Source organism: Moschus berezovskii, chromosome X (assembly GCF_049115385.1).
Source record: "Moschus berezovskii isolate FMDL1 chromosome X, NW_MosBer_1.0, whole genome shotgun sequence".
Lineage (NCBI taxonomy): Eukaryota > Metazoa > Chordata > Mammalia > Artiodactyla > Moschidae > Moschus > Moschus berezovskii.
The window spans coordinates 38,241,264-38,267,281 of NC_142488.1; the positions used below are offsets into that span (position 1 = coordinate 38,241,264).

At 58.5% G+C, this 26,018-nt stretch overlaps 1 protein-coding gene across 9 annotated transcripts in view; it reads right to left on the bottom strand.

Moving 5' to 3' along the window:
• The window catches only part of BCOR (BCL6 corepressor), a 117,762-nt gene that overhangs the window by 35,616 nt on the left and 56,128 nt on the right, over positions 1 to 26,018 (bottom strand). For 2 of the 9 annotated variants that reach the window (XM_055437859.2, XM_088834107.1), the window contains exon 1: positions 9,265 to 9,540. The exons of 1 other annotated variant lie outside the window; for it this stretch is intronic. The gene's annotated coding sequence lies outside the window, so the exon portion shown is untranslated. Of the gene's footprint in view, positions 1 to 9,264; positions 9,541 to 26,018 lie in introns of those variants that run through there. 6 more of the 9 variants (XM_055437861.2, XM_088834108.1, XM_055437862.2 and 3 more) reach the window with 4 other exon arrangements.

A 26,018-nucleotide genomic window follows, 5' to 3' on the forward strand; every position in this document is an offset into this window, starting at 1 on the left:
AAATGCCTTGGCACTTGTCATGTGTTTATGGGAGGGCAGACAACTCTAGGATTTACATAGTTTGGACATTTCTGTACTTCATTTATTCTTTCTTAAATGACGTAGGCCTAGAGCTATTTCAAGTTTGCCTTTGTACAGAACTGTTAAATGCCTAAGAGTTTCTCCAATTAAACTAAGTTTTAAATCAGACCCAAGGCTGGAACGGACTGACTCACCCCACTCCACCCCTCAGCCCCGAGGCTGGAGAAAACAAACAGACCCTCCACAACAATCCCCTGGCCTGGCTCTCCCCACCTTCACCACCTGCCCCCTCCACGGAGGGTGGGGGGCGGCGCACCTAAGGGTAAAGGCTAAGGTGTCTTCAGAATTACAGGCAAGGCCCTGGCCTGGCCACACGCTCTGGAAAGCACTGCAGTTGGGCACATCCTGGCCATACTCTAACCTCTAAAATAGTGAGCTAAGATGGGGGGAAAACTGCTGGCCTGGTAAAACCCACTGTTCACAAAACAATGTCAGCAAAGGCTGGGAGGCATTCTTTAGAGAGGGACCAGGGATTCATGCCTACTGAAGCTCTTTCAGCACAAAGGCTTTTAGGGGAAGAAGGGAAAAGGCGGGGTGGGGGGGGGTGGGAAGAGGAGAGAAAGGGAGGGCTCCTGTTTCAGAGCAGGCATCCCCAGAGAGTCAAGAACCAAGTGTAGCTTCAATCAAACGCTGACTTCCCCTGTGGGAGTCGAGTAGGAAACCTGATCACAGTAGCTTACTACCGGCCTGGATCCATACAGGTCTGGTTTTCTTCTCATGCTAGTAATTTTTTTAAATACATATCGATATAAAAGAAGCAGTCCCTGGCAGACTTTATTGAAAACCACACTGAGACCTCATAACATCCGGACTTAATCCCTATCAAACAAACCACAGCACCTCTGGCCTCTACAGCGGGCCAGACCCTCTCACCTCTTCCCACCAGGTCTCTCTTCCAGCTGCTGCTGTTTCCTCCCCCAAAAGAATGAGGGGAGGACTAGCCAAAGAGCACCTAGATACTAGTTCTGGAATCAATTCCTAACCATAAAAATGATCCCACTCGGGCAAGGGGGGAAAAAAAAAAAACAACAGCCTTTTCATATGGAATCCTTTAAAGCCCAGAATGTAAAGAACTGTAACAAAGGGAAAGCGGAACCCACCAAGGCAGACCTGGAGAAAAAGCCTCAGGAACACCCTTGGAGGGGAGCTTAACCTGCAGGTAGGTCCCCTCCAAGGTTGGCCTAAGCAGGTGGGGGGGGGGGGTGTCCTCAGGGGCAGGAGGAAATGGAAAAGCAACCTATAGGAACCTGACCAGTCATTCAAAGCAATTACTAATCCTCAGGGCCTACTATGTGCCCAGTAGTCTTCTTTGATCCTAAAGGTGGATAATTATTCCCAGTCTTACAAATGAAGAAACTTACTGAGGCTCAGAGGCCATAAATAACTTGCCCCCAAGGTCACACAGCTAGTAAAAATGGGCCACGGTCAAACTCAGTCCTGGAGTTGCGGAGAGGAGCCAAGTATCGGTCAAACTGTGCCATTCGGAATTACCAAGAAGTTCAGGAAGCTTTCTCAGCCCTTTTATTCCAACACAGGGTAAAAGGATAGCACTCAGCACCTAGGAAACTCGGTCTACCAGGAGCTTGCACCCTAGTTTCTCCTACACCGAGAAATCGCTCGGTCCATATGAAGTCTTTCCACTGACATCCTACACATCGCCCTGCACTAGAACACCCCAGTGTGGGGCCAGGGATCCCCACAAGGCTCCACACTCTCCTCCTCCAGGAGACCAGAACAGGCAGCAGAAAGTGGGTGCTAAAGTGCTGACACCTGGAACTAGAACTAGGCTTGCCACATGGAGCAATAAATCAAGTTATCTAGGTAGAGCAAAAGCCCTTTGGAAAGAGTGCCTACACCTACCTTTCCTAGGGACCCGAGGACCAAAGTGGGCTGGGGAGGGAACTGAGGGGGGAGTGGCCAAGTCCCAAGTCCCAGCTGGCAGCTGGGGTTATCTTTTCGTTGCCCAACTTATCCCAGAAGCGCGGTGTCAGCGTTCAGCATCCCCTTCCCACCCCATCCTCAATTTCCGGGTCTGTCCCGGGCTTTCAGATGCTCCGAGAACTCTCCACACCCGTTGCCACAGATGCGGCCGGCTTCAGGACCGAGGGCCGTCTCCAGCTCGGCTCGGTGGGAAGGTGAACAGGCAGGAGCGCCGGACACTCAGCCGCCCCTGTGGCTTCTCGGCCACGGGCGGGTGGCTCTTCCAGAGGCTGAGGCTCCGGATGTGCGAAATGGCTCCAGGAGCCCCTGGGGCGGGCCAGAGCCTCGGCCACGGGAGGGATCGAGGCGATGGCGGCGCCGGGTCCTCACCCCTCTAGCCAGCCGAACACGCCCCGGCGGCCCGGCCGGCCCTGGCTCCCGGCCAGTGGCTTTCTCTCTTTTTTAAACTTTCCGGCCTTTGCGATAACTGCCAATCGGGGCAGGATTTCCAGCCCCCGCCTTCCCTCCTCCACCTTCTCCGTGCAGGCCCTTCCAACCTCCAGGGAGACGACCCCCGGCCCCGGCAGACCATCCCCGACCCCCGCCATTTGGGCCACCTGGAGAGAGCTTCCGGAAGAGATCGGCGTCGGGCCGAGTCTGGGGCTGGTCCGGGGAGGAAGTCCCGCAGCCTCCAGCGGTCCGAGCCTGCCCGCGGCGTGGCGCGCGGGTGCAGAGCCGCCCCCTACTCTAGTTCTCTCAGAAAGATCTGACGGCTGGGGGGCGGGGGGTAGGTTAAAGGCCTGCCTTTACGAAAATTTTTAACGCTTCAGACGCAAGAATTTTGCGTGTCCTTGGGCAAGGCTGTGAGCGCTCAGGTAGAACAATAGAAATGAAGGGTGCCGGAAACGGTTCGGGAAGACCCCTATAGTCCTATAAACCCCTCTCCCCCCCCCGAGCAGTTACTATTAGCATTAAAAGACCCCCGTGCCTTCAATGCAATAGTGCTGGTTTATAACTTTTACCCCGCTGGGTCCCCATACCCTAAACAAGCCCCCTCCTCACATTTTGAAATCACCAGAGCAAAGACAGCTCCCGACCCTCTGAGGTTCCAAAGCTTCTCACCTGGTCTGCTCCTGGCACCCTGACCTGACTCACCCCCATCCCCCCAGTAGTTTCTCCGGTTTGCACCTAGACAATAAATTTAGTTTAATTTAGCTTCCGGTCTTTAATTTTAGCAGGTCTCCTTTTTGCATGCAAATCAATATGGCAATTACCATCTAAAAGCTCGCCCAGCCCCGGGTCAATGTAAATTGATCATTGTCCGCCTTCCACAAAATAACACCGGGAGTCTGTGGTGCATAATGAGATTATACTGGAAACTGTCTTTTAGATCACAAATTATATTTTATGCTGTCAGGATCTTCTCCTAGCGGACTTCCCCGCTAATCACGGGGCGCCGGAGCCCGTGGGTGCTGAGGGGCAATGGTTGGCGGGGGAGACATGGCTCTAAGGAATAAGTAAGTGCGGGGGCTCTCCCCCCGCCCCATTTCCAAGATCCTCGACTGGGGGCAGGTGGAAATGAGCCTGTAATGGGAAAGAGGGCCTTCCACCAAAACGTTGCGGGAAAAGCTCGTTCTTTAATTCTCATCCAACAAAAAGTCAGCTATCCCTTGCGGAAAAACACATGGGGGGCAACCAGCCTAAGCCGTCGGTCCTGGGCTGGGGGTTGGTAGACGTCTGCGACCAAGTGCTCGGGACACAGGAGGCTAGGCCGCCCAGGGGGCGGCGTGAAGAGACGTTCCACTCCTACCCCCGGCTGTTACTCAAGCGGGCGCCACCACCTAGGCCCCGGCAGCGCAGCCAGTCTTGCAAACAGACGGAATCTTGCCGGTCGGACTTTCGGGCGAAGCAGCCCAGGCGGGCTGGGGCGGGCCTCGGCCTCCCCTCCCCAAACTGGGCGAGGCACCGCCAGGCCCGAACCGTGTGAGCAGACGGCTGGAGACCTCCGAGCCAGAACGTCCTTTCTCGCGGAGAGCAAGGCCCTCCCGCCCCGGCGCGGCCCCCGGGCCACGGGTGTGACCCTGGAGCCTAACAAAGGGCCTTCAGAGCTCCTTTCGGCCTCGGACTGGCGGGGGAGGGGTGGGACCCGCGGGGCGGGGGGCGGCCCAAGTGTACCCGCGCGCCCCCTGCCCCTCCGTGCCGAGTCGGCCGAGCCCGGCGCCCTCGAGGAAACCACCGAGGTGGCTCGATCGAGGCCACTGGGCACTCCCCAGGAACATTCAGGGGTTCGGGCGGCTGGGCGGCCGGCGAGCCTCCCTCCCAGCCCCGCGGCCCAGCCCTGCCCCGCCCGACCCAGCGTGCGCGGGCTCCACCCGAGTGCGGTCTTCCCAATAAAAGCTGGAATTCCCGGCTGGGCTCAGACAAAGAGGGACCGCGGCAAATCGACGCCGCGGGCAAATCAAACCCCAGCCTAGTTTACGTGCACGTCTGGGGTCATAGAGGCGCCTGCTAATCCTCCCTACCTAGCAGGCCGGCCTCGCACGGTCTTCTCCAGGAAAAGAAAAAAAAAAGCACACTTCCCCTTGATTTCGCCCAGAGGCCGAACTTCGCACTTCTTTGGCTCCAGGAGACCCCGTGCACCAACCTTAGCAAACAGGACTCAGAGCAGCGCAGCATCCCTTCCTTCCCAGCCAGGAGTTGAACGCTTACTCCTCGTCTTCCTCCACCATCCAGCCTCTCAAGGTCAAGAACTCAAAAATCTTTTAGAAATCCTCCAACCTGGTCAAGACATACCTTCTTCCCCACTCGAGCCAGGAAAAAACTATAGCGAAAGCAATCTTAGCGACTGAGGACCATCCACCCTTAGCTAGGCGCCTCTGCTCTCAGTTTCCCTCTAGCCAAAGACACGTTACTTCTCAGTGAATGAGTGTGAATGTGGTTGTGTGGCGCACACTTCCCTGCCCTGGTCGGTCTCCCTGGGCAGGAAAGTCTCCATCAGGCATTGAGGAGTTTTTGTCATTCAGCCTGTGTATCTAAGCGTGGATGTGTGCATATGAATGCTTTTTGTGTTTCCAAGTGACCCTCTTCACACCTTTAAATGGGCTTTTGTCTCTGGAACGAACTTACAGAAATTCTGCCCCAGTTTCCAGCTCAACAAAGTCTGGGATTTTCTCTCCTAGAATCTCACTCTAGGTCTCAGTATTTGCATATCCATGTTTACATTCCTCTTGGCCAGTTCTTTATCTCTTCTGTATCTCTTGTTCCGTGTGGGCATCGGAGCCCAAGTGTCTTGATTTGTCTCAGCACATGTCATTCAGGCACACATCTTAATCTGTGCATTCCTGTCTAACACGTACACCTCCCCACGACTTACATTCTTGCTTTGCCTATAATGTGGCTCATTCCCAGACCAGACCAAGGTTGGTTTGTAGTTTAAATGTAGCTAGAGGATTCCCCTAAGATTACAATCTCTAAAAGGGAAAGGAAGGGGGAAGGAGAGTGTGACTAATGATTCAGTTTTATATAGAGTAACCTACCCACCAATTGTCTACCTCTGCAAAAACTAGACCAATGCCTTCAAGAGTTGTATTAAAATTTTAGACCAATTCAATGTTGAGTCCCCTGTATGTGTCCATACATACATAGTACACATCACTGTCCAATTCCTGTTTGGACGCTGTCTCCCTGCACATACCTGATCTGAACTCTCCACAAGTTCATGGTTGAAAGTGTATCTCATACACAGACAACTCGAGGACCCTTTTGCTCTCTCCCATGCATACCTGTACACATGGGCCGGGCATTTCAGGCTTGGGTCGGCAGCAGTTTCCGTCACAGGCCCCAACCCACTAAAGCTCTGAGCAGACCTTTCCATACCGGGCCGCTGGGAACATTGAGATCTAACCTCTGCATCTCCCAAACTCACTTCCTTAAGTGAGGGGTGCCCACTGTGTGTGTTCACACCTCCCCCATTAAGAAGTACCGGGTCAAATTAGATCACCTAGCAGCTGCAGTCTGGTTCGTCGAAGAATCAAGCCGGATGCACCAGGATGTCAGCGTGCAAACACAGAACAGAAAAAGACAAACCCTGGGTCCAGACTCCCGCCCCCTCCAACCTGGAGGCTACTTTGCCTCCAGGAATTTCTACTAGACTTCCCACCCCCACTCTCCCCTTTGCCTTTAAAGGGTTAAGAGAAATCCTCGCAGCCTTCCCTTCACCCTTGGTCGCTGGGCCCGCAGGGTGGCTCGCTCACTCGCGGCTCACGGGAGTCTGCCGCCGCCTTCGCGGCCCCGCCCCCCCTTCCGTCCTTCAGCCGGGAGGGAGCCTGCATGCCTGTCTAGACCGATCTATCACAGGCACACCAACAACACCCGCGAGAGCGCCGAGACCCTGCCCGGGTCCCCCCTGCCCGCACGGCTTCCCGGCGGACCGAACCCTGGAGCGTGACCGCACCGGCGGCGGGGTGGGGGTGGGAGCCTCCGGGCGCGGGCTGCCCCGAGCGCACCGCGCGGCCTCCCGGGCCCCCAGCGCTCCCGCCAGCCCGGCCGCCGGGGCACAGTCACAGCTCTGCGCGCTGGGCAGTCCTATTTTTATCTTGTCTAATCCCAAACTGGGCGGGGAGCACAGGCGTCGTGCTTAGAGAACAAGAGATAGGCGAGGGAGGCGGGGAGGAGCAGCCAGGCAGCGACGCGAGCGGGAGCGAGTTAAAGACACAGTCGAGGCGACCGAGAGCAGGAAGAAAAAGCGGGCTGCGCGGGGCCTCGGGGCGCCGCACGCAACACGCCGTCGGCGAAGTTACACTCGCCTCCCCGCCGCCAGTCCTTCCCCACTTCTCAGCGCGGCGCTCCCCGCAGCCCCGGCCGCGGGGCCCCGGCCTGTGTGGGAGGCAGAGGCCCGGCCGGCCCTGCAAAGAGCTGGAGAGAATCGCTAATGAGCTGTGCGGCCCATTGATCCGGAGAACACTTCCTAATTAACTCTCAGTCACCTACTGGTGACAGCGCCTCAAAGGACAGCGCTGGGGCCGTCCAAGCCCCAGCCCCGACCTGCCCGCCGAGCGCCTGGCGCCCGAACCCCGCGCGCTCCCCTCACTACCTCAGGCAATCCCGGTGAGTGGCGGCGTCAACCCGCATACTTAAGGCCAGCCTCGGATTAAACCTGGACGGCATATTAATCAACACCATCTCCACCCTTCCTCCACGCGGTGAAATCATGGCCCAAATAAACAGAACCACCACTGCAAAGCCCAGACCAGATAACAGATCGGGGATGGAGTGAGAAGGGTCGCTATGCAAACGTATTCTCCAAGTGTCCACATACAGGAGTCTTGGAGGCCGACACTTAAAATGCCTTCCACACAAGCAATTCTGTTGACAAAACCGAATCCAACACCTCGTAAGGATTGATTTCGGCCCGCGGTGTCCGTTTCCAGTGCCACAGGAAGTGTCAGATGGCTAGAAATACTCAAGTCTGTCTGCGTTCACCACCCACCACCTTCTGGGGTGGGCCATTTCCTCCACTTTTTTATTCCCAAGTCATTTAAAAGATTTTTCTCCAGGAGGCTACCCCTAGAACCAAATAGCACTACCCCATCTCTGGCCTTCTCTCAAAAAAAAAAAAAAACAACCAGCTAAAACCCTGAGCAGTCTAGACACAGGAGGCTCTACGGATACCTATTTGAAGCGCGCTGGTTTCTTTTTAAGGTTTGTTTTTAAATACACATAACCCTCCCCCCTCCTTCGCTCTTCCATTCCCCCAACCCCCACCCTTCAGACGCCTGCGGCGCGCGTCCTCGCGCGCGGGCACTCACTAGATGAAGATCGCGGACTTTCTGGGAAAGATTCATTAACAGCAAATTAAGCCTCGCCCGATCTCGGCCTACACGAGGCCAGGCTCAGCCGTCTCAGGGACTGGGGGACGTGCCCATTCGAGAGTGCAGGCGGCGGGAAGCCCATCGGGACCACGCGTGCCTCGAGCCGCCCTACTCCGCACACGGCGCCCCAGGGCTTGCTTGGTAAACAGCCGGCGCACGTCGCCGCCGCCCCGAGCCCCCGAGTTGGCGGAGGCTCTGCAGCGCAGCCGCCCGCCTGCTCCGAGCGCGGGCCCCGCGGCGCGGAGGCGCCTCGCCCTCCCCGCCTCGGCGGAGGATCGCGCCGGGTGCGCAAGTTCCTCTTCGCCCTCAGCCTCCGCGCCGCACGCCCTCCGAGCGGGACCAACTTCCTCCGGCCACAGACTTGCACACGCCCTACAGGGCTTCCCACCAGACTCTTAGCTGCCCAGGTCTAGCCCCCACCCCCCCGCCCTCCCTTCCCGCCGCCGCCCCCGCACGATCTACCCCCACCCCTGGGGACTCACAACTTGAAACCAACCCTAAGACGTCGCGGGGAGGGTGGGGGTGGAGCAGGGTCGCAGATTAAAATTTTAAAAGAACATTTACAAAACAAAGCGTCTGACCTGGCAGGCGGGTGGACGGGCCGAGTCGGAACCCCTCGCTCTGCTCGATTTCCTAGTATTTTTTTTTTAAATCCACGTGATTGGCGCTTTGGAGCAAGCCAAAAAAAAAAAAAAAACCCGGGACTCCCCTCCCGAGTTGCGCGGCGGCGGCGGCAGCAGGTCGAGCTCGGCTCGGCCCGGGGCGCCCGCCACACACACCCTGCGCACGCACACGCCGCCGTTCCACGAGCAGGAACGAGCGGCCCCCGGAGAGGCGAGACGAGGCAGCGGCGGCTGGGGGTTTTTACAGTTCTTTCCCGAGTCGAAAAAGAAAGCAGACGGGAACCCGCCGCCCTCCCCTTCCTGCTAGCGAGCTAACGCCGAGCCGAGCTTCCCAGCTTCCAGCCCAGCTCCCCCTCGCCGCCCCCCCCCCACCCGGCGCCCGACTCCCGGCGCTCAGCGACGACCGCGCTCCCGCGCACACAGGCACACACTGGCTGCAAACTTCCACTCCGTGAACTCCCCGCTCTCCTCCCAGCCCCCCGGGAGGCTGCAGCACCCCCCCGTCACTCCCCTCCCTCCCCGGAGCCCACTTGGGGCCGCTTAGCTTGGCTGCATTTTTAATAACTTATAGCTAGGAAATAAAAATGAAAGCGAGCAAAGCAGCCAAAGTGAAGCGCGAGGCACAAGCTTCGAGGGGGTACGCCAGAGAGTCAAAAGAAGCCACCCGCCGCGAGCGGGGGCCGCGAGGGAGGGGGCCGACTGCAGCCCGCCGCCTGCCCGCACGCTCGCCCGCCCGGCCTCCCCTGGGGAAAGGTGTTCCGGGCACTGACCTGAAATCCCCGGCCGGGGAGTAAGCAGAGAGACTGCGATCCGGCGCTTTGAAGTTTTTCCCCGGAGCAGAGTCGAGGCGGCGAGGAGGAGCAAGGGGCGACGGGGTGGATGGGAACTGGTGTGCGGGGTTGGAGGAAAGTGGGGTGGCGACGTTGGCGACGGAAGAAGGAGCCGGGCCGGGGAAGCGCGGCGAGCAGCAAAGTTTGCCGTCCCCGGCTGCCAGCAGCCCGCTCGCGGCGCCGCGCTCGCTCGCCTCCCTCGCCGTCTGCTGCCAGCCGGCTGCCCTCGGGGTCGGCCCCGCCGAGGGGTGGGCTCTGGGCCGGGTGGGGGCGGGGCGGGGCGGGGCGGGCTCAAAGCCTCCGGGCAGGTGGCGACAACCCCGCGCGATCCTCGGGGCTCCGGCGGCTGGGCCGGGCTCGGTCGGGCTCAGCAGCTCCCGCACCGCCGCTGCTGCCGCCCGCGCTCGGGCAGGAGCCCCAGCGCCATGTTGACGGTTCGCCGCGAGCGCCCGCTCGGGCTGGGTGTGTGTGAGTGTGTGAGTGTGTTGGCCAAGTCGTCCCTGCGCAGCGACAGCGCGGCTTGGGCTCCCCGCCCGGCGGCTCGCGGGCTCCCCCTCCGCCGCCGCCTGGTTCCCGCTCTCGGTCGCGGCTCCGGCGCGTCTCCCCCGCAGCCGCCGAGCTCGGTCCGCGTTCTGCGAGGAGCGTAGCTCTGCTCACCTTGCCGCTGGGAGCCTGGGCTCCGTCTGCCGCCGCACGCCGCGATCCCAACGCGTCCCCCCTCCCTGGTTCCCTCCTCTTCCTCCTCCCCCTCCCTCCGCCCTCTCGCCCGCCCTCCCCCCCTCCCTCCCTCCCAGCAGCCGCCTCCCCTCCCCCCGCAGGCGCAGCGCTCGGGCGACAGCCGCCCGCCCGCCCGCCGCCGCCTCCAGCTCTCGCAAGTTTGAGCTCCCCAAGCCTCCGCTCACCCTCCGCTGCGGCGCCTCAGCGGTGGGGTTTCGGAGGGGTGATTCCCCAGTAAAGGTTTGCCCGAGTTTCCCCAGCCGTCATCGATCCTCGGTGTCTTTCGCTTCTCTGGGTCCGAACCACAGACCACTTGGGTGGCGCCCCCCACCCCAGCCCCTTGCCCTCCTCTCCGCCGCTCGGACCGTGTTGGCTGCGCACACCCCGCCCGGGCGCGCGTCCTGGGCGAACCAGAGACCGACTCGGGCGGCGGCGGCGGCGGCGGCGGCGCGGGCGGCCGGCTGATCCTGAGCCGAGGGGATGGGGGCGGCGGGGGCGGCTCTCCCAGCCGCGCGCCGAGACTCCCCTCGCTACCCAGAAGGCCAGTGGAGGACCGCAATTACCATAAAGCGCCTCGCACTCCGCTCAGCCAAAGCTGTCAAACCCCAGCGGCAGCCGCCGCTGCCTCCTCTCGCCACCAGCTCTGCGCTCTCCCGGTCGCGCGTCCCCTCCGAGACCCAGTGGAGCCCGGCGGGTGCGCGTCGGTGCCCATCCCCGCCTTGGGTCGCCCCTTCCTCCCGGAGGAGCCCCTTCCCATTTCGGTGTCAAGAACTACCTTTAGACACCACCCTGAGCCACGGTGGCCGTTCCGCCCGAACTCTGCGCCCGAGTTCCCCGGACGTTTCGATTGTGTGGGAATTGTCTGGAGAGGCGGGGGACGGAGGAGGCAGCCCGTGGGGCACCAGGAGGCGGGGGTGGGGGCGGTAGGGGAGCGGAGATTCGCCAGAATTTCTCCCCTTTCTCGTGCATTTCACAGTCTGCATCTCAGATGATTGGAGGGTCTGTCCTGGCCCCTCACCCCTGCCTCGGGAGATTATCTCCCGCGTTTTATTTTCCTTGGCAGGGAGCAACTTTTGGCTTACACCGTTCGCTCCATAAATTTCCACTCGGTAACGTCGTGCTGATCGGAGCTCGGCGGCGGCGTACAGACTGCGCCCGCAGCAGTTCAATTCAATTGACACGTATTGAGCTTCTCCAGCGCACCCGGCGCGGCGCTGGGCGCGCGGGCGGGGGTGGTGGCTAGGGTAGGGGCAGGCAGGCGAGAGGGGGAAGCGGAGAAGCGAGGTTCCGGCCTCCCCGGAGCGCAGAGCCTCTAAGGCGAGCTGAGAAGCCCCAGTTCGAGAAGCAGGCGGGAAGGGATGGGAGTAGGGGGAGGGGTGTTCCGGCCTAACCGCACCCAGACCGCGGGGCCGGGACCTCACCGCAATAGGTGACCCCACTCGGTTAATGGATAGGGTCTTTTTATGCTGAAGGTGGGGGAGTCTCTTTCTGCCTAAGGACAAGATGGTGCAAGCTCGATGAGAACATCAATCTGAAATGGAGGTGGCTTGTAAATCCACACGGAAAGTTTTTAAATATCCTGGAGTGTCTCCATACCAAAAATAATCAAAAGCATCTCAAGTTGATTACTAAGTCAAGGTCAAGGCCAAAATCAGCTCTAGCTAGTAGATCCCTTTAAAAAAATTAGACTTAATCCTGACTGTAGGACTAGTGTTAAGTGCGATTTTATTTATTCTGTTTTAGTTCTCAGTACATAGTTATAAAAACAGCTCTTTTCAAAGCAGAAGTGAAACATCTCTACCGTTTGAAACCTGAAACTTCGGGCAGAATTAAATCTTCATGCTCCAGAGCTGCTTGAAACAACTGATGCAAAAGACGGGCAGGCAAGTGCCCCAGTGAACAGTCCCCAGCCCTGCGGGGCCGCCACCGCTTCCAGGACTCGCGCCTGCATAATAGAATGTATGCCTTTTTCTTCCCCATCTTTCTGGAGGTGGATGTCTCTGAAAGCGAACCCACACATTTTTTTAATCTCTGGTAACAAGCAGAAAGACACCTGGACTATTATGCTGTAAAGCTATTTTTTATAAAGACATTTTAGGGCCAGACATTAAAAGTTATTAGACTGAACGCATGCAAGTTACAGACACAGCTGGAGAAAAGGCCTCTGGTTGTGTGTTGTAGCAACATTTCTTTTTGAAGCGACTCCTTTTATTCAAAACAAGTCTAAAATAACCAGGAAGGCTGAAGTTGGGTATTTGTGGGGAAACTCTCTGAATGCGGTTCAGAGGCCACAAGGAGGCAAGGAGGCCGCTGCGCCACTGTGGGCCTCGCGGGAGAGCTGGCCTGGGCGAATTAGGAGCCGTGCCAGCCTCTTCCGGCTCAGTTAGGCTGCCGCAGAGACCCTGGCCCCTTGCCCGGCCACCTTCTCTCCCCTTCCCATGCCTCCCCAACTCTCTCCCCCAGGCAGGGGCCTTTCCCAGAGTTAAAAGTTGCATGTAACCGTCCAGAACTTTTGGAAAATCCAGGAACCAAGTGAAAACACGGAGCCTGCAGCCTCTCTTTTAGTCCTGTGGCCTCCCGGGGCTGCTGACAAAGGGGCCTGTTTGTCTACCTTTAAAAGTCCTAGAGTTAAAAATGAATTGGGGAGAGGGGCGGTGCTGTAAATGCGAAGGGGCCAGAGAAGGGCTGACTGTGGGAGAAATTTGATGCTGGAGACAAACAGACCAGTAAATTTGCCTTTGACGTAATTTGCAGCATTCACACACACACACACACACACCCTTTTTAAGGAGTCTTGCCTCCATGGTATCTTTGTGCAAGTTGGTGGGATTAAAATGTTTCTCTTCCATCTCTGAGGGATACATTTCCAACTCTGTGGGATTTTTAAAATATCTTATTAAGGGAGTCCTAAGAGGTATGAATGTGTGAGGGGGAGGGGATTCATGACTCACTGGGAATTAAAAGGTGAGATTTTTCTGGAGGTGCTCTAAGGTGGAGGAGGAGTAGGGAGCTTACACCTATTGGCCCAATTCACTGGCATTGTTCCAGGGAGGAGAAGCAGTCCCATCTCGCACCCCCACTCAGGAAGGGGCTCTGGGAGCTGGGGACACTGTGGAGCCTGCAGCGTGTGCGGGCCTCCTCCTGCTCCCTCCCTTCCCTGCCCTCCCAGGAGTCCCTTGGGAGCTGACCTGGGGGTCAGGCTGCTACACTCGGCACTCAGCAAGGGGAGGATTTCAATGAAAGCAGAGGAGGAGGCGGTGGTGGGAGAGAGCCAGAGAGTGAGCGCAAGGGAGGGGAGGCCGCAAAGGCAGCGGAGAAATAAATAGGCACAGAAAGGCGAGGTGCTTCCAACCGAGCTGCAGGGGCCACCCCCTCCCACCTGCCGCTGGTCCCCTGGGAAAGGCCTCCCAGTTAGAACCTATGGCTCTCGGGCACTCTCCTGCTGCCCATTCTATCCAGCGTCTGCAACTGGACAAGCAGGTTGGCGCTTCGAGGAGCAGGCCTGGAGCCTGGTCGCCCTTCTCCTGCCAGGTTGATTGTATAAGGCCCGCCAGGTCCTCTTCCACACCTTCATTCGCTGCCCAAGGCCTAGGGGAAAGGCCATGCATCCCATAGTGAGGGTCCTACCTGGAGTTTGGGGGACCCTGGGATCCCAGCATGATGTGTGGGGTTTGTTTGTAACATACATGTGGGGACTAAATTATAAAGCTTTATAGGCCCCAGTGGGGCTCTTCAGCAGCTGTTCTCTTCTATGACCCGGGGTACTGAAATGGGTGGGATTGGGGTGATTACAGAGAATGTATTTTTATACTGTGAGCTACTTTAAGTATTTTTAAAAATACACAAACACCCCCAGGAACAGTCTTTCCTGGTCACTTTATAAAAGAACTCTGGGCTTACCACGGGTGCCACTTAGAAGATCCACTGGTCCATCCCTCAAGCAAAAGGCATCTTGGTCCCAGGGATTTCAGTTAACTGGAAACATCTAAAGGTAGCTGCCTTCCCTGGTTAGGAGTCTGCTAGTTCTTGTCTGGAGAATCCCAGGGACGGGGGAGCCTGGTGGGCTTCCGTCTGTGGGGTCGCACAGAGTCGGACACGACTGAAGCGACTTAGCAGCAGCAGCAGCAGACCTAGGAGTCCCCAGGTTGAAGATGGCTGCTCTGTCTATTCTTTGAAGGGTTATTGGGCCTCCTCTGGAGGAGGGTCCGGAAGGCAGGCCCAACATGGTAGCAGCAACTGCCTCTCAAAATTTCTGGTCTGCGCTCGATTTCAGGCTCTGACCAGGCGCGGGTGGGTGAACTACCGTTGACACGGAGGGACTTTCTGAGTAGATGGGTGTTGGCGGCTTGGGGAGGCCTCGTCTTGCGTCCCACCTGGTTCTGGCTTAAGAGACCTGAAAGCCGCCGAGCTCGGCTAGATGCTCCTGTAGATAAACTCGGACGCCACGTCCCGTCCTGGCTGCTTATTTAGCGAGGTCCCTCCAGCTCATATTTGACCCAGCCGGGGGCAGTGAGTGGGAACCGCGGGGAGAGGGGGCGGAGAACACCAACTCTTCGCTCGCAGACCCTGCAAGGAGGCTTTCGGCCCGAGACGTTTTCTAGGCAGCTTCCCTCCACGGCGGCCGCGGGACCCCGCGCACAGGCACCACCCCGAACCCTTTCCCCGGAGACTGGAGGGATCCGGAAGGCTCCGCCAGCCCCTCGCTCCGGGCCGGAAGGGAGTACGGCCCAGCAGATGGAAACGCGGCGCTGGCCTGTCCCTAAGTACCCCCACAAAGTCGGGCACCGAGGTGAGTGGAGCGGGGCAGGTGCCTAGGGAAGGTCAGCCAGGAGCAAAACTTGGGGCTAGCGCAGGGCGGGGGATTCCAAACGGCCTAATCCGCGGCACTTCCCCTACCCCCGCCCCCGATTCCCACTCCGGGTCCACTCGGCTCGGCCTTCGCTCTCGATGCGCGGCCCCGACCCCCGCATCCCAGGATCTCCAGCACTTTGGCCACCGCACAGCCCCCGGCCGCGAGTGCGGGGGTGGAGGGGGGGCGCTGGGTGGTTTGTGTTGCGAGGCCTGACAGAACCTTCTGTGTGCGGCGCTCGGAGGAGGCTAATGCATAATGCACAGCGCCTGGAAGCCCGGCCATTAGCGGCCTGTCGGTGACACAGACAAACGACTGAGAGGGAGGAGATCTAGCTCGCTCTGGAGTTTAAATATACCAGCGTGGAGGGGAAACGCCATGATTTAAAAGTGTGTGTTTGCAGACACTCGCATATATTTTAATGATTTCCAGCAGGCCATGCGTCCCAGCCTTGCATCCCCCTCCCCCAAACAGGGATGTGTGCGGGGTGGAGGGGAGGAAAAGGCAGGCGGGGGAACGAAGGCAGAATGAGAGGCCTCAACCCGAGACCCACCGCCAGCTTTTGAGAGATGAAGGGAAGGTGAGGTTGGTAAACGCAGGGCGGAGAAAGCGAGGCCTAGGGAAGCCACACGACCCAAGGCCATACCCAGATTTTTTTTTTTAATCTGGCCATCGAGCCTTCCACCTCGGACTGGACCTTTTCTGCGCTGTACTAGAAAGGCCTGGGGGAAACAATAAACCCTGCTACCCTGGCTTCCCCCCCACAAGTGTCCACATTTTTGAATCTTCCCTTTCCACTGACAATCCTGAGACCTCCTTCCTCCCCGTTTAACACACCAGTGTTTTTTAGCAATTAAGGCGAGAAGGGGGTGGGGATAAAGATAAGCCAATTTTTTTTTTCCGCCATGCAAGTGTGAAAGATAAGATAAGGCTAAGCTGAGGCAAAGCGGCTGCTTACAACCTCCCCTCAGCGATTTTGATCGGTCACTTCTTATCTCGCAAAAATGCTCCTTTCGAAAACTGCATCAGAAAAAGAAAAAGGCTGAAGGAAAGCATTTTCATTTGGAAGTGACATTTAAAACCCACCTCCTCTACATCAGCAACCCCCTCCTCATCCGCGGGACTCCCCAGGAAAAGTCGCACCTCGACGACAGCGTTTCAGGCTTTCTCGTGGGGGGCAGGATTACTAGTGTAATTAGGCTGAATAAAACCAGGGATGCGTGATCAGGAATTATCCTGCCTCCAACCCCAAGCTCGCAGCCGGGTTTTCCTTCTCTGAGTTCCTGATCGCTGTTTGTGTTTCACCGTCTCGCTCGTGTGTTGAAACTAAACAGGTAGTTATATTTGGGAGGGTCATATAACTATGTCAACACGAAGCGGTTGTTAATGCGAAATAATAAGAAACTCTGCTGATTTTTACAGGCCCCTGTAAAGGAAGGAAAAGGCGTCATGAGCCCCGGAACCTGAGAACCCTCAGCCGAACCGGACTCTCGAGGAGCCTTATAAAATCCTTTTCTCGCACAAAAATCTCACCAAGGGGTTTCCGGAAGACTTTGTTGAGGGGGGTTTCGGTATTGAACTCCAGGCCTGCAGAGCGGCCTGTAAATTTCCCCCAGCCCAGCCGCTGGCCAGATCGCAAACATCAAGGCAGGCACCCCAGGCCGAGTTGATGAGCCTCTGCGCCCACCTCCGGCTTAGAGCTCCCGAGATCCCACCTCTTCCCCCCTCATCCCGGGTTCGCACCTCGGCGCCGGGCGCACGCAGAGTCGGCCCCCTCCGGGCGCGACCTAAAGCCCGGGGCTAGCCGCGGCCGGATAGTCCCCAGGGAGTCGAAACCGCCGGGCGGGGAAATCCCTCCTCTTGTCCTTCCCCGAAAAGCCTGGCCGCGGCGTAGGCGCCGAGCGAGCGGGCATCCGCTGACAGCCGGGCCTCACGTAAGGCCCACACGCGTCCCATTAGTCAGCCTGAGTTCCCCTCGGGCGAGCCGTCTGGCGCGGCCCCAAGGCCGGGCGCGGGCGGGGAGGGGGGTGCGGGGCCGCGGCGAGCTGGCAGCGGGGCGGGGGCGCGGGCTCTGCGGGGCCCGGCCGGGCTCGGTTCCGCGTTCCTGGGCCCGCGGGTAAGCTGAGCCGGCGGGGCAGGCCGCTCCCTGGCTGGCGCCGAGGCGCCGAACTGCGCTTCACGTGCCCGCCATATCAGCGGCGGCGAGGAGCGGGGGCAGGGAGGCGCGCCGCAGCTCCCGCGGGGTCCCGGCCCCCGCCTCCCCCGCCCTGCCCGGGGCCGGGTCGGGACCACCCCGCAGCCCCCATCCCCGCGCCGGCCGAGATCGGCGCTGCCAGACGCAGAGAGGTTCCTAGGGCGCCGTTCCGAAAGCTGCGCGGCGGCGGCAGCCAGAGGAGGGTGCTCCTCGCGGCCGCCCCGGGAACTTCCCAGCCGCCCCGCCGCCGCCGCCGCAGTCACCGGGGCCGGAAGCCCTTGCGCCGCCCCGAGCGGCCTCCGCTGGCCCCCAGGGCTGTTCCAGACGAGGGCTGGTCGCGCGTCACCTTCGATCCCTCCTGGTCTCAGGTGGCCGCCCTCGCCCTGGGGCATCCCCATTTAAACCCGGAGGACCCTGCTCACGGTCCAGCGAGACCTTTCTCTATTACCACCATCAGCGCGGCTCCCCCTGCAGCTGGGACGGGAGGGGCGCGGAGCCGCCACTCCGGCCGGGCAGGAACACCTGCTCCCGGGCCCTGCAGCTGGGCGCGTGGTGCTGGGAGAGGCTGCCTACTGTTGTGTGCAGAGATCGCGGAGGAGAAAATGGGGCTCCGAAGCTCAGGGCCAGGCGCAGCCGCGCCCCATCCGCCCCCATCTCCCATCCTTTCTGTGCAATCAGGCCCGAAGCTCGGGGACTGGGGTCTTCCTGAGGGTCGAAGGGCCGCCAACCGTGGGATCCGGCTTCTGGCCTTAAGAGGTCGTTCCAAGACAGATGGGGCAAAACCTGTTTTGGGAGCCATCCCGGTGTCCGCCCCCGCTCTCCAAACCAGACACACTCATCTCCCCTGGGCCCTCACTCTAGCCTCCAGCGGGGGACCAGCGTAGGTCATGGCGGCACTGGTACGGGGTTCGGACTTTGGCACTCCGCGTGGAGAGGGCCGATGGACCCTCCCCATCTCCTCCGTGCCCGGAGGAGATCGGGCAGCCGAGATGACCTGCGCCGCTTGCCCTGCCTCACCCCTCCTCCCCCGTCCCGCCCTCCCCGGCGCTCCTGGCCCAGGGCCCGGCCGAGGAAGGCGTTGTTTTGCCAGCGGGAGCTGAGCGAGTGCGCAGAGAAAAGCCTCCCTGCTTTAATGAGAGTGCACACAGCGCTGCGGCGAGGAGGATGATTACCCGGCGGGCGGGGGGGCGCGGGTCCGGGCCGCGGGCGGCGTGTGCGGCGGCCCCGCGGGCCCGGAGTCCCCGCCTGTCTGGCTGCTAATCGCACGCTTTCTGCTGTTACGGAGGCAGGCGGGAGCCGGCGGCCGAGCTCAGCGCCGGCGACTCGGCGGGTGACACGGAAACATGGCGCAGCGCCCCTCCCCCGCCCGCCCTCCCCGCGCTCCCGCCTCCCGCCTCGCACTTCCTCCCGCCCGCGCGGCTTTTGCAGTTCTAATGCTCTGCTGTCCGCCCGGCACCATTACACTAGCAGCCGCTTCTCGGCCGCCCCGCGCGTCTCTTTCCCCTTTGTTTTCGGGGTCTATAGAAAACGTTTGCTTTTGTCCCGAGCTCTCGTTAAACCAAACTTGTGGTGGCAACGGAAGGCGGTGCGGGCGGGGAGGGGCCCGGGGATTTTGGCAGCAGCCGACCAGAGCGTGGTGGAAACTTCTCTCGCTGGGTTCCCCACCACCCCGCCTTCCACCCTCCCCTCTCACACACAGGCCGGTCTGCCTGCCGACGCTTCCCCCCTTCTCCCCCGAGAGGCCTCAGCGCTCCAGGAAGGACGTCTGGGGTAGAGGGACTGTGACCAGGGGTGAGACCCTAGGGTGCATGTCTGTGGGCCCTGGGTTTGGGGCACTCGGTGACCTCGCCCCTTGAAGCCCTGACTCGTCTCTCCCTCCCTTTGGTCATTCGGGGCTTTGTATCAGCCGGTGGAGAAAGAAGAGGAGGGAAGAGAAGAAAGTGGTTCACGTGTGTGGTTTTTATATTAAGGGTTTGTTGGACTCTCTCATCTCCAACCGTATAGTCTCTTTTATAGGATCTACGGTGAGCAGGGGGAACGTGGGGCCCATGGGGGAAAGGGCCAGAAACCTAGGCCTGGGAGCTGGATCTTACTTTACTGGTCGGCTCAGCTACAGTCGGTCCGCAAGCAGAGTGGGGGTGGGGGGACCCTGCAGAGTCGGGGAAGGACGGGAGGGTCAGATCCCTCGATCCAGGAGACGCCAAACCTCCCTCCCGGGGGCTAGAGCGCAGGTCCCCCCGGCGCGTTCCCCAGCCCAGAGCGCACGCCGTGGCTCCGCACCGGAGCTGCTCAGGCGGCAATTTTTTAAGCCTGCAATTAAGCGAGGCGTCGCCGTGTCCTCTGCTAGTGTCGATCCTGTCAGTCGCACATGGCCTTGGTGCTCCGGTCCGAGGCCCCGCGATTAGTCACAGGCTCGCTTCGCTCCTTCCCTAATCCGCCTCTGCAGGCAGCCTGGGGACGCGGCCGACTTGGCGGCGCTGGCAGGGAGCCACTGCGCGCGGGGCGGGCTGCCTGGCCAGTACCAGCCCCGCTGCGCCCGAACCGGCGCGGGTCCCGGGGTGCGGGCTTGGCACTCCCTCCCCGCTTCACAGCCCCCAGGCTGGGGCGACGGCGCCCCTCCTCCTCTCGCCCCACTCCGGGGCCTGCGAGATCTATTTGTGTGGTGTCATTTGCATAAAAATAGGACAAGTGTTTCAGTGCGTTCGAACGCGGGAGGCGAAATCCTTATTGATGTGTCTGTGTGGAGCCCTCGGTTGTCGGAGCGGTTTGATTTAGGGTGTTTGTGTTGCCTTCTGCGAGAAATGAGAGGAAATCCTGCGCAACGCCTTCGGCGGTCCGGGCCCCCCAGAGCATCCCCCTCTGCACGCCCGGAACGGTCCACCGCCTGGACCCCGGGCCCCGAGTCCACAGCGAGCAGGTTGAGGGCCAGGCGGGGGACCCATTATGACTCATAAAACCGGGCGGCCTAATCACCAGCTGCCAACCCGTTTACGTGTGGAGCTTCCCAATGCTCCCTTAGTCCGGCCTGGGCCTCCAGCAGGTTCGCCCCGGACACGGCTAGAGCCACTCAGTGGGGGCTGATCAAGTGGTTGCTCATTCCCGTCGGTAGCGCGGCTTCCCTTCCCAGGCGACCCCCGCGCTCCCGGCCTTTGCTTCTCTCCAGCAACTCCTCAGCTTGGACAAATAGCTGGGAGGGCGCCGGCCGCGCGGAGCCAGTAAATCAATCATTAACTCCCCGGCGAGGCCTGGCCAGGGGAGGGAGTGGCGGCCAGAGCCTAGTCCGCGGGGCCAGAAGGAGGCCTCCACCCCGGGTTGGGAGCCGTCCACGCGCCAGCGGGCAGGGTGCGTGAAAGTGGGTCCCCCCGGGGACTCCCGATCCCCTCCAGAAGCCACCGCCTGCCAGGCCTTTCAAGCCCGCACCTGGTCTCGCCGGGCAGGTCGGGTTACTGTGCGGCCCCGAGCGGGCTGAAACATTAACGAACCGCCCCGGGCCTCGCGGCCTGCTCTCCCCTGGAGAGCCTGCCGTGCTTGGGCAAGCTCCTCGGATCCGGTCGGGCTCTTCCAGACACCGGCTTGCCAAACCAAACCGATCGCCCCCGTGTCGACTAGTCTCCCTCCGGCGCCCTCCCCACGGAGCCCACCGTGGGGCGGCACGCAGGGGGTTAAAAGCTCCGGTTCGCCCTGGCTCCTCGGCTGCGTTGAGGAAACGCTGATCAAAGTGCTTGCGGGGAAGAAAACACACACGCACATTCGGGCCTGGGTCGAAGAAGGGCGACTGGAGAGACTGCTCGGGAGCCGCCTGCCTCGGCCCGCTTTCCCAGACTCCCGGGGACGCGGCAGCGGCGGCCCGCGCGATTCTCTCTGCGGAGCTCGGCGCGGCGGGGCCGGGAGGCCGGCGAGGAAGGGAGGGAGGAACGAGGGGGCGGGAGGCGAGCCCGGGCTGCGCGCCAAGAGGCCCAGAGCCGCAGATTAGTCACCGCTCGGCTGGGCGCTCACGGGTGCGCCCGGGAACCAGGAGGGCAGGCGGCGGCCCCGCTCCGCCGGGCTCCCGGGGGCTCGGCGCCGCGGCGCGGGTGCCCCTGCCCCCACCCTCGCGCGCCCCCGGCGCGACTGGATGGACTCTCGGGGGCTCGCGCTGCGGAGATCCACTTGTCAGTTCAAGGGCAGGACAGAAACTCTGCAAGCGGAGTCTTGTGAACGGGAAATTTCTCACTGACAAGGTGCTGCCCCTCCCCCACGCCCGGCTTCAAAACAAAACAAAAAGCCGGAGCGAGCGGCCAGCGCACCCAGCCCGGGCCCACCGTGGCCTGAGCCCCCTCGGCCTCCTGGGCGACCCCTGCGGCTCGGCCCCGCTCCGGGGACCGGAGAGCTCGCCGAGCCCCGAGCCCCGGGCCCCGAGCGCAGCCGGCCGCCAACCAACAGGCCCGGCGGGCAGGCTGGGCTCGGGTCCCGCCCGGGGCGCCCAGCTGTCACGCCCCGGGGCCCCGGCAGGGGCGGGCAGGGGCGCAGGGCCCGGGAGGCCCCGTGCCTTCTCGGGTTATGAACCCGGCGGAACGGCTTCGCGGAGCTGGAGGCTGCCGGGTCAGCGGCTCCCCGGAGGTGTGGGGGGCGGGGAGGCCGCGCGGCGCCGCCGACTCGGTGAATCCCGCGGCGGGGACCCGGGAGGGCGGCGAGCCCGGCCTGGCAAAGTTCCTGTAGAAACTCCATGTTTAGAAACTCCAGCGGCGTCGTGGGAGGAGGGGGCGAAGAGGGCGCGCGGGGACAGCCAGCGCTCGCCTTGCACTCTCGGGGCGCGTCCGGCGCCCCCCGGCCCCAGGCGAAGCCTGGAAGGCAGGGACGGCCGGGTTCCCGGGCCCGTTCTTTTGTGTCTGCCCCTCTCTTTCCTCTACTCTCTAAAGGAGATGTCTAAACCCGTTTCATTTACTGAATTCAGCCAGGAGAGCAAAGCTGCCTTTTTAGGGACCCTGATTTCAGGGTAATTTCGTATTTGACACATGTAAATACTTAGTACTCTCAGGTAAGGTCAAATTATTTATCATCTTAATTTATATTTCAATAGGCCTACAATTTAGAGGCGCGAAATGCCTCCTTATGAATCATTATGGTCTATTAGGGGAAGTAACATATAAACAGCACTATTTGGGAGGGAATCACTTATGTTGACATTTAAATGGCTCTTCAATAGTTAAAAAAAAAGAGAGAGAGACATTCGAGTGCCTTTGATTAAATATACAATTTACACGACCATCAGCAAAGCCATCAGGAATATAAATTCTTCTTGGGATTTTATTTATTTCCTTTTTTTTTCTTTTTTAAGCCTTCCAGGGTGTGCATGTCATTTAATCCCTATGGGGAAATCTAACGGTTTTTCAGAAACCCAGGGAAATCACTGGAAGTGTGAGCAAACTCCACCAGCAGGGACCCAGTGGGATGTTTGTAGATCTTTGTACCTCAGTAACAAAATCAACTGCTTTCTAACAATGTTGCAACTGATTTTGAAACATCCATAGCTTCCCTGCTGGATTGGAACCTTCCTGAAGGCCTGTTTAGGAACCTGCTGTTCTCACGGTTCTCAGCACAGGGCCTCATACCATTTTAAGTTATCCTACACCTGCTAAAATATCACTGGGGGAGGCTCTTCCTGACTGCCTCTCTCCCCCCCCCCCACCCCCATGCACTTTTTACTGAATTACTGTTGCATTCATTCCCTTGGAGCATCTTCCATCTTTAGAATGCTCTTCCTTAACGCCAGTCACCGGCTCCCTATTTATCTGTTCCCCTGCACAGCTGTACTTCTCAAAAGAGGTGTCCACGTCCATACAGTATTTCCATTTCCTTAGCTTGTGTGAACTCTCAGAGTCAGCTAGTTTCAAAGTTTAAGATATTTGGGATACATTGCAACTTTGAAACAGCATAAGATCAGAAACAATGTCCAGCAATGACATGGAAAGTACATGTATACAAGGTAATATTCTGTAGCTATTTTTAAAAATCTCTAGTACTCTGTAATACTGATAGGGAATCACCTCTAAGGTCTATTGTTAGGGGGGAAACAATGTGCAGAACTTAGGTATGTATAGTATGTTACAATTTGAGTACTGTCTACACCTTGTATATAAAAACAACCTGGAAAGATACAGACACCTGTTTGTCCGAAAGGCAAACATCTTCAACACTGCTGGGGTATAGCACCCCCTAGCCCCAGCACCACTTTCTTTTCAGAAATGGGAACACACTGCACAAGCTGTTCTGTACCTCAACTATGAAACTTTCTGCTCCATCTTACAGATCATTTTCTATATCAGCACTTGGCGATGAGCTTTGTCTGTGCCAAGGCTTGTGGAATTTCACTGTATAGATGCATCATTTATCACCTTCTTCAACCCACTCTTCAACCTCCACTCTCCCTAGCTATTCTGCAGAAAGCGCTCAAGATCACCTCGTCACTTCCTTTTGCTGCTGGGAGGTGGGGGTGCCGGGGGGGGGCGGTCAGGCTTTCTTTGGCTTTAGAAGCACTCAGCACCCGTGACCACTCCCTGTCTTAGCTTCCCAGATGCCCCACACACACCTGGTTTCCATCGTGCCTCTGAGTCTCTTTTAGTCTCTTTCTGGATTCTTCTCTGTGCTCTACTAGTTGCCTTGGGCCTGGGTCTTTCTCTCCTCCCCTGATATCATCCAGGCCCATGGCTTTAAATACTACCTACTTGTGATGTCCTTTTATACAGTTCATGAGGTTCTCATGGCAAGCACACTGGGGTGGTTTGCCATTCCCTCCTCCAGTGGGTCATATTTGGTCAGAACTCTCTGCTATGACCCATCTGTCTTGGATGGCCCTGCACGGCATGGCTCATAGCTTCAATGAGTTACACAAGCCCTTTCGCCACAAGGCGGTGATGCTGGATGGCATCACCAATGCAAGGAACATGAACTTGGGAAAACTCCGGGAGATGGTGAAGGACAGGGAGGCATGGTGTGCTGCAGTCCATGAGGTTGCAAAGAGTCGGACACGACTAGGCGACTGAACAACAACTTGCTGATGACCCTTCAATTTGTTTTTCCAGTTCTAGACCCCCATACAAACTGCAGAACTGACATCTCAATCCAGCCATCTTCTACCAGCTTCATGATAACAATAGTGAACACCTGCAGAGTGCTGGCAACACTCTTCTAAGGACTTCCTAGAAATTAACGATTAATCCTTACAACTACCCTCTGAGGCAGGTAGAATCATTGTCCACATTTTATGAACGAGGAATCCAAGTCAGAGAGGTCATAGAACACTCCCAAAGTCACTCGGAAAATGGTGGAGCCACGACAGAGATGGTTGGATGGCATCACCAACTCAATGGACATGAGTTTGAGCAAACTCCAGGAGATGGTGAAGGATGACGGAGCCTGGCGTGCTGCAGTCCATGGAGTAGCAAAGAGTTGGACATGACTGAGCGACTGAACAATAACAACAAAGATTCAAACCCAGGCAGTAACAGAGTCCATGTTTTTTTCCCGTTCTGCTTCATAGCACGCCTAAAACTGTATTCTTTTTTTAAAAAAAATCAATTAATCTACAGATATTTGGGGTGTATTTACCAAATGCCACACCCTGTCCTGGGGAAAGAGTGGCAAGCAGGGCAAAATGTCCCTTAAAAAAGGGACCAGCTCTTCCCTTCGATCCTGCCCTTTGTCCCAACTCCCTTCCCTACCACAGAAAATGTCTCAGCCACTTAACTGTTTAAAGCAGAATCCTGAAGGTGGGAGGGAAAGGGTCATTCTAGACCTGTCTCCATCTCCCACCTCGCCTTGTGCTAGTTTGCTGGCAAGGCTAACTGATTCTACTTCCCAATGTTTCTGTCCAGTCAACCTCTTTCTTCCCATTCTCCCACATCCACCCTCACCAGGGCGCCATCTTGCCGGGATGAGCATGCAGGGTTTCTAGTCCCGCTGCCCTCTGTGCTGTTATTCTCACCCCCTCCAGCCCAGTCTCCACATGGCAGCTACAAAGGTCTTAAAAAAAAAGTCACATGTCACTACCCCACTAGTTCCCACTTCATTTGGAATAAAACCCCAACTCCTGAACAACGCTTCCAATCCCAGCCACCTCGTGGCTGGCCACTGTCTGACTCACCCTCTGAGGGCCAGCATACAGGGGCCTGTTGTTAACAGGTTCTGAGCGTTCCTCCCTGGGCTGTTGTCTCTCCAGCGAGACTGTATGCTCTGTAAGGACAGGGGGCGCGTCATAACTGTACACTGGCTTTGTACCAATGAACATGTATAAACATAACATTCTCATAATGTTGTTTGCAGCACATTTGTGGCACATATAGATGCTAAAAATTTTTTTTCTTTCATTTTTTGCTGCACCTCACAGCATGCAGGATTTTATTTCCTAGACCAGGGATAGAATCCACACCCCTTGCAGTGGAAGTGCGGAGGAGTCCTAACCACTGAACCGCTAGGGAATTCCTCCTAAAATACTTGATAAACAGTACATGAAACAGTGAATGTTTCATACATTTTGCTAACACTAATCAATATTCTGTATCATGGCCAGAGAAGAAACCAAATCAAGAGAGCAAGACAGCTGTGGGCGTGCGCGCCAGGAAAAACGGAGTGTCTGGGCTTGTAGCGGGTAGCTCTGTAGTTCGGGTGAAGATCAAGACCACAGAAATTAGGAAAGTCAAGCATGAGGCTGGAGGAGCTGTTACAACCCGGAAAGGCTCATGGGAGCATGGGATGCAGGTATACAGGTCTTTGCCAGAGTTCCTGGGTGTACACACAGCGGGCAGGCCTGTCCTTGATAAACACCACTGAGTATAAGCCCCCCAGAGATGAGAGAGGGACCTCCTAGCCCAAGAGCAGGACATAGCCCAAACCAGAACCTCTTTAGTGTATTCTGCCTGTTACCAATCATTGGGTCTTTTCTTGGTGGCAAAAGCT